The sequence below is a fragment of the Sinohyriopsis cumingii genome, unplaced genomic scaffold, assembly GCF_028554795.1.
Source record: "Sinohyriopsis cumingii isolate HCF-2022 unplaced genomic scaffold, ASM2855479v2 utg000360l, whole genome shotgun sequence".
Lineage (NCBI taxonomy): Eukaryota > Metazoa > Mollusca > Bivalvia > Unionida > Unionidae > Sinohyriopsis > Sinohyriopsis cumingii.
This window is the reverse complement of record NW_028315892.1, coordinates 297,682-304,776: the sequence shown is the minus strand read 5'-3', so window position 1 is coordinate 304,776 and position 7,095 is coordinate 297,682. Positions and strand designations below refer to the sequence as shown.

At 35.1% G+C, this 7,095-nt stretch overlaps 1 non-coding gene across 1 annotated transcript; it reads right to left on the bottom strand.

Annotated features, from left to right (window-relative positions):
* Positions 1-4,525: 4,525 nt before the first annotated feature.
* On the bottom strand, positions 4,526-4,598 carry Trnap-cgg (transfer RNA proline (anticodon CGG)). Its single transcript has one exon. It is a non-coding gene; the product is annotated as a tRNA-Pro (tRNA).
* Between the last annotated feature and the right edge of the window lie 2,497 nt (positions 4,599-7,095).

The following is a 7,095-nucleotide window of genomic DNA, read 5'->3' as shown; positions in this document are numbered from 1 at the left end:
ACTAATACAAATTTTACATCCGATGCCTACAGCTTCAAACATTTAGAAAAGGAATTTATTGACTTCGGGAAAGCAACAGAATCTAAAATTAATCATGCAAAAAACTGAAATTCTGTTAATAAGTAACTGGTGGGAGAACAACCCTGGACTCGAACCAGAACTTTATACGACACGTGTAAGAGGTTTGTGTGTGGGGGGATAAGAGTATACAAATTCAACACAATTGAGAAAAACTATGAACTAACTTACAAATGTAGGCACATGCAAATTTGAATATAATGGATCTAATACAGGTCTCTCAGACATATGTATATTAACATATGGTATATGTTTAACTAGGTAGATTTAAAGGACAGTATGATAGATACCTTTGACAAATAAAGAATCCTGTTCATATAGGGAGGGAAGTTACATTACCTCCGCAGCGAAACTCATAAATAATGATGGAGGGATGACTAAATAATCCAACATCTTAGACATTATAACTTGGAAAATATTTGAAAAAGCTTTAAAAATCAAACTAGATAAAGGGGAGTCTGTGTAAAAGAAATATATATTTATTTGTGTATACGTTGAACAAATGCATGGGATATACAGAAACAATAATATAACCAAATTAATAGAACCACCAACAAAAATGAAATATATCAAAACTACAGCCCTTTAATATAAAGTCAGATCAAGAAAATATGGACTGAATAAAAATATTTGTTTGGCTAAATGGAGATGTAGCATTTAGAAGATATTTTAAAAAATTACCCGTATATCACTTTTTGTAAAACAAAGTTTATACGCAAAAAAGTCATTCGATATTGAAGTGAAAAACAAATAAAGAGAGAAAGAAATTAACTGCAAAAGACAAACTCAGCTTCGTACCTTACATATAGAAAGCGTACTATACGCAACGGATAAAAATAGCAAAGAGCTATACAAAGAAATAATAAATTGCATTACAGATGTCTTGATCAGATGTGGTAGAACATCTTTTCCGACTTTAAAAAAAGAAAAAAAAAACAAAACAAAAAAAAAAACAACACCACGGCATCGTAGAAACCCTGGTATATCTTATACATACAAAAAAACATATTTGTCTTTTTATATGTTCCGGCTGCCAAACAAGAGGTCACATGTTTGAAACTCGTACCGGCATTCGCAATATATTTTTTTAATTACTTTTTTGTATTTATCTTCAAACTTCTTTTAAACTCTCCCCCCCAGTTTATTTATTTATTTTGTAATTCCCGTCCTCGGACGGGCAATCAAAATACAACACCCTCATTTGTTTTTCTGTGAAATCCAGGCTGCCAATCAAGAGGTCGCGAGTTCGAAACGAGCGGCGGAATCACAATTCTTTCAAAACTTTATTTGTATTTGTATGTTTAAGTATTTTTATTAAAGTCGCTGATCCCAAAATATTTTACTTTTTTTTTATTCCCGTCCAAGGACGGGCAATAGACCTAGTAAATTAGAAATTCGCCGAAACACAGAAGGGGGGAATGATGGTAGGGGTTGGTGCATTTCCAGAAAGGGCAGTCAGACATACCTCTTGCAGTAGAAGAGAGGAGCCCTAAGATAGGAACTCCAAGGCTTCCCCGCCAGGAATGGGAGGAAAGAAACATTCTGAATAACAATTTAACAAATAGAAAAGGAAAATCATGGGCTCAGGTACCCGAGTGGTCTAAGATGCTCGCCTTTAAAATTAAAATATTCTCATCCCGCTCGCTTCGGGTGACTCGAATTTCGGGCTAGAATTTAAGAAAACACAACAACAACAAAAACAACAACAAAACAAACAAATAAACAAAGTGCTTTAACATGCGTTAATACTCCGGGTTCCTTTCCTAATTGACTCTTGCATTATGTATGAGAGAAACTTTTGTTACGTCAAAATACCATAACACTCAGACGTGATCTCCGATTTGTAACTTTGAAGAAATATACAACGGTTATCAGCAGAGTTTAAACATCAGTGGAGGTCATTGTGTGTAAATTTCTAATAATCAACCATTCTGAAGTTACGAATGTTGTTGATTAACACACTTGGCCAACGTGTTTCTCGTGTTATACACTACACCAGTGTTAAATCTATGACCAAAATATAATGGGGAGGTCGGGGTGGACGGGTGGGTGTGTGGATTATACGTTCTATGTAAACTTTACTATAAAACAGTCCAGTGGGAAAACTGGATGCACTTCCGTCAAAAGAGACTCAGCTCAAACTCGGATAGAAGGTGATCGGGTTGGAAGGTTTTGTGTTGGGGGGACATGATTATAAAAATCGATTATACCTAAACTCAATCCCTACTCGTACCTAATCACATTTCACTACACCCCAACCAAACCGGAGCAAAACATAGCCATTTCACCAGTATCAAATATATATAAGTAAAACGTAATGAAATTATATGCAATGTTTGCCTTGATGTCTATGTACTTCTATACAGAAATGATATCAATTGGACATAGTCACTAGGGAAGACATTTTTAAACTTATATTGTCTCTACCATCCGAAGTTAATAGTCGTATCGACATGTTTCTTTCTAACACCCCTGACATTAACAATACTTATGTATAGACTATTTCCTCGCTCACTGATCTTTATTTCCTCCATTAAGAGATTTTGCATAAGGTATCGAGTTAGGTATATAATAAAAACAGTTTCATAGTTACATGAAAGAATAGCTTCATGCATGCAAAATATACACAGCACCTCCACGCACCAAAAAAAAAAAAATAAACACAAGGCGTTGCCCTCTAGACATGTAGCTATGGGAGTGTACTTTTGAAACATACTCAGGGGCCCCGAGTGCTCTAAGGCGCTAACCATTATGGGTCACTGCAATACTACCTCTATCTGCGTGGGTTCGAGTCACGGGTTCGGCCAATGTGGGTATGCGAGAAAGCTTCCCAGTAGCATCTCGTGGGTCGGTGATTCTTTCCAGGGTACTCCAGGGTTCTTCCTTTACCATTAATAATGGCCGTCATGTATAGCCTCTCTTGTGCTGAAAAATGGCGGTAAACCCTACAACAACAACAACTACAACAACAACAACAAACATATCCCGATGGTTTCCTTCATTTCAGCAATCACTATGATGCAATACGACTATCTGTGAGTGACCCTGAATGCATTTCCCCAAGAATCCGAAAACTGAATCAATTAATTTCTTATAAATGAACATTCAACTGAAATTATTAGTATCATTTAAGATTGAATAAGATTGAATATATTATATTTGTATAACAACAACATATTGTTGTTCTTGTTATTGCTACTCAGGTCAAAATTAACAGTAATATTTTCAAAGTTATCTGGCTTGTTAGGACTCATTGGTCTTAAAATAAGTAACATAAAGAAGTAAAACCAACACAAGAACAACGCGCTGAGTGAAATACTACCTTCTCATTGGCCAACTCCAAAATCGGTTATAAATAAGTACAGGATATCATTTTATTTTAACCAATGAGAGGACAGTGTTCCTTGCAGCGGGATCTCACATATTAAGCGGGCGCAATCACGGCCATGTCGAGCAGTAGCGTGGGAAATTGACTTGATATTCCTTAATGATATGATATTAAGTCCAACTTTTGATACGGATACACAGTCGACTGCCTGAGCTAGATATCGGTACCAAATTTATTAAGCTACGCAAAGCGTAACTTTAAAGATCAGCGTTTATTCCTAATTAGGTCGCGCGAGCAAGGAGACAAATGTTCTCCCTTGTAGTTATTATATAGTACATGTATGACAGGTCACTTGTAAGCAACGATACGAGCCCTTGTGGTGAAAACAAAATGTCCGGCTACAACAATATTTTTGTCATCTTCATGCGCATGAAATGCTTTATATATACCGTGCCCAACGAATCAGGTGCTAGCACCAAAGTCAACCCTATAAAATAAAAAAATTTACATCAAAAGTATATTGTCACTTTCTTTTCCAAAAACTTTACATTTAAATATTAATTATGGGCCATTCAAATTAATATACTCTATGCTATGGTCATCCATTTCTAGATTGGTCCATAGTTGTTCATATAATTAGTACCGCGAATCCAATATACACGTATACGGGCTAATTGACATAATGTCAATTGGTCGAAATTGAATTTAAGTTTTGATAGTGACTGTAAAGTATAGATTCAGTTTGGATCTGATTAGGTTTTACATGAACAAGAAAACGTCTTAGCAGTATATAAAAGCAGCTTTATGACTTAACTTTTAATTGTATGTAAACAATCATTTCGTGTCTCTTGTAGTGAAAAGTGATAGGTTCGCAGATTAGGCTGTGTGTGTGTGTGTGATTTGGATTTATAACGTAGATTTAACAAATATTCAGTCATATCGCTACGATGTGTGGTGGTTTACAGTGATCTCTAGCACTGAGGAATCATATGGTAGATATGTAGCATGATGTCCAACCCAGTCACATTATCCTGACACTAGGCCGACAAGTCCTAACACTAACCTCGTAATGCTGAGCGTATAACGAGGCAGCCGTTTGTACCATTTGTCTCTCTGATATGACTCGGGCGGGTTTCGAACCCGCGACCTCCCGCATCCGAGGCGGACGCTCTATCCACTAGGCCACCGAAGCGGTCGCAGAGTAGGATGTACAAAACTGAGTCTTATCAGCTCGTTCTTCGTGTATCATAATAATTTTGGTGCTAGATCATAATGACGGGTTTGCTTCATTACAGAAAGAACTGGGGTCCCCGAGTAACCGAGTGGTCTAAAGTGCTCTCCGTTACGGATCACTGCCATCTCACCTCTGTCTGCGTAGGTTCGAGTCTCGGATTCAGCCAATGTTGGTATGTGAGAAAGCTTGCCAGTAGCTTCTCGTGGGTCGGTGGTTCTTTCCGGGGTTTTCAGGAGTTATTCTTCCACCATTAATATTGGCCGCCATGTATAGCCTATTGTGTGCGGAAAAATGGCGTTAAACCCTATAACAACAACAAAAAGAACTTACTTTATGAAAAAACGTGTCCCCACTAGATTTCTTAATTGGGTTTTCTGAGGATTAAACAGTTGTGGTTAATATTTTTTTTTGGGGGGGATAAGCTGAATTTGTAACTATCGCATGATATATATGTATATTGTCTTGATTTATTCTCTGGTTCTTTTAAGCTTCATTAAACTATTGAAGGGTACATCTGCTTTGCTTTTAGACCTTTGTAGTAAAAATCTAATCTATGTTTACGTATTTATAATGGTTTGCAAGACAAATTATTCAATATCGAGGTCATACTTCCTGGCATATAGTCATAATTAGATGTAACAAACAAAGCTGCTCGTTTTGCGAAATCTTTTCAATTTCATCTTCTAAACCCTGGGAATTGGGGTCCCGTACTGTACAAGCGTATTCTAAAATAGGTCTTACTAAACCTTTGTTAGCGAGTTCTTCCGCATTTTATGGGCAAGATGACAAGATAAGATACGTCTTTATTGGCATAAAGTTCGAGTTAAATTTGAAGGTTCCGCTTCAGATCATATGTAATTGTGAGATTTAAATATTTTGTTTGATTGAGGTTTTCTAACATAGCATCTTCTAGTAAATACGACATTTTGGTTTTATGTCTTTTCTTTCTTGTCAATAAGCATATGGTTCATTGTTAAGTTGGAATCGCATGTCACATTTTCGAACCCATCGTCCAAGCTTTTTTAATGTCATTTGCAACATCTTAGTATCATATATTATGATTAATCAGTAGCATATAGTCATCTGCGAATAGTCGACGTTCTTAGTCAATTTCAATTAGGATGTCACTGATGTTGCTAGGAGAAGAGTGCTGGTCAAATTATTGTTCCTTGCGGTACTCTAGAACCTACTTTGTACTAGTATTATGTTTATTTACTTTGCATTGCTTGTTAGTTTTTATTTTTTATATTTCATTATATGCTATTGTAAAGTAACATTGCATATTGGACATAATCTTGTATAAAAATCAACTTCATTTTCTACTTGACCTTAATTGTTTTATGTTTTTATTTTATTATATAAACAACTAATATGAAGTAAAATATTATCTAAATCCATGGGTTATTATCAGGATAATTATTAATAGAAGCAAATATGTTTATTTGGGTCTGGGTCTATGTTATTCGCATTCCCCTACAATTTACCTCATATTGTCCAGGATATGTATTCTAATTTTACTAACAGACTTTCTAATAATAAACAACATTTTATTTTGTAATCATTCAGAACTTTCTAGAAGGTTATGTTGCATTAGGTAACGTTTAGCTTCTTCTGTTTTTCCCCGTTTTATTGTGAACCGAGGTCAAGTAGGGAACTATACAATCTTGTCACTGGAAAGATTATTCGCTCGTGCTAAATAATTAATTTGTGTTATTGTTGTGTCCATTATTATTTTGGAATTTATTTCTTCAAATTATTTAATTCAATGATTATTTTCACTGGAAATGTAGAGTGCTCACAAAAAAATAATATTCTTGGATAGAGACATTCATTAGGATTTGCAGTGAATTAAAACTTGGAATTTTATTAGTGTTTCAATTAAAGACTGTTGGCACATCAGCATGATACAGGTCATCACAGACACACCAACTCCTTCAGCATTGAACTTAATTTGGATTTTTAATAAGTGTATTCAGAATTTTAAATTATTAGGACTTGTGTCTATAATCATGATTATTTTGGATTTAATTTGTAATACCGTAAGTTCTTTTTCAATTTTCACTTTGTATTCAAGGCAAAGAAATTATTTGTTAAATTTTTCAAACCTTGTTGATTTTCACTTTTTTTTATTACTTGATTTAAGAGCATATACTTGTAACACCAGTCAGATTATGAACCATTTGTCACTACATATTTTTCTCGGAAACATAAAAAGCGCATATCCAGCATTGAGTTTTGCTTGCAATTCCACAATTCATGGGGGACCTGTCAAAAGATTTTTCAAAGTCAAAAATAGAAATTGTCTACTTGGTCACCTCTATCCACATTTTTAGCTCGATCATTAATAACTTAGCAAGATGTGTTTCGAACTCTGAAATTTCCGTAATGCATCATGTTTATCATATAGTTATCCAAGTTATTCATGATTAGAACAGAACATATGTGCAAGCTCTTT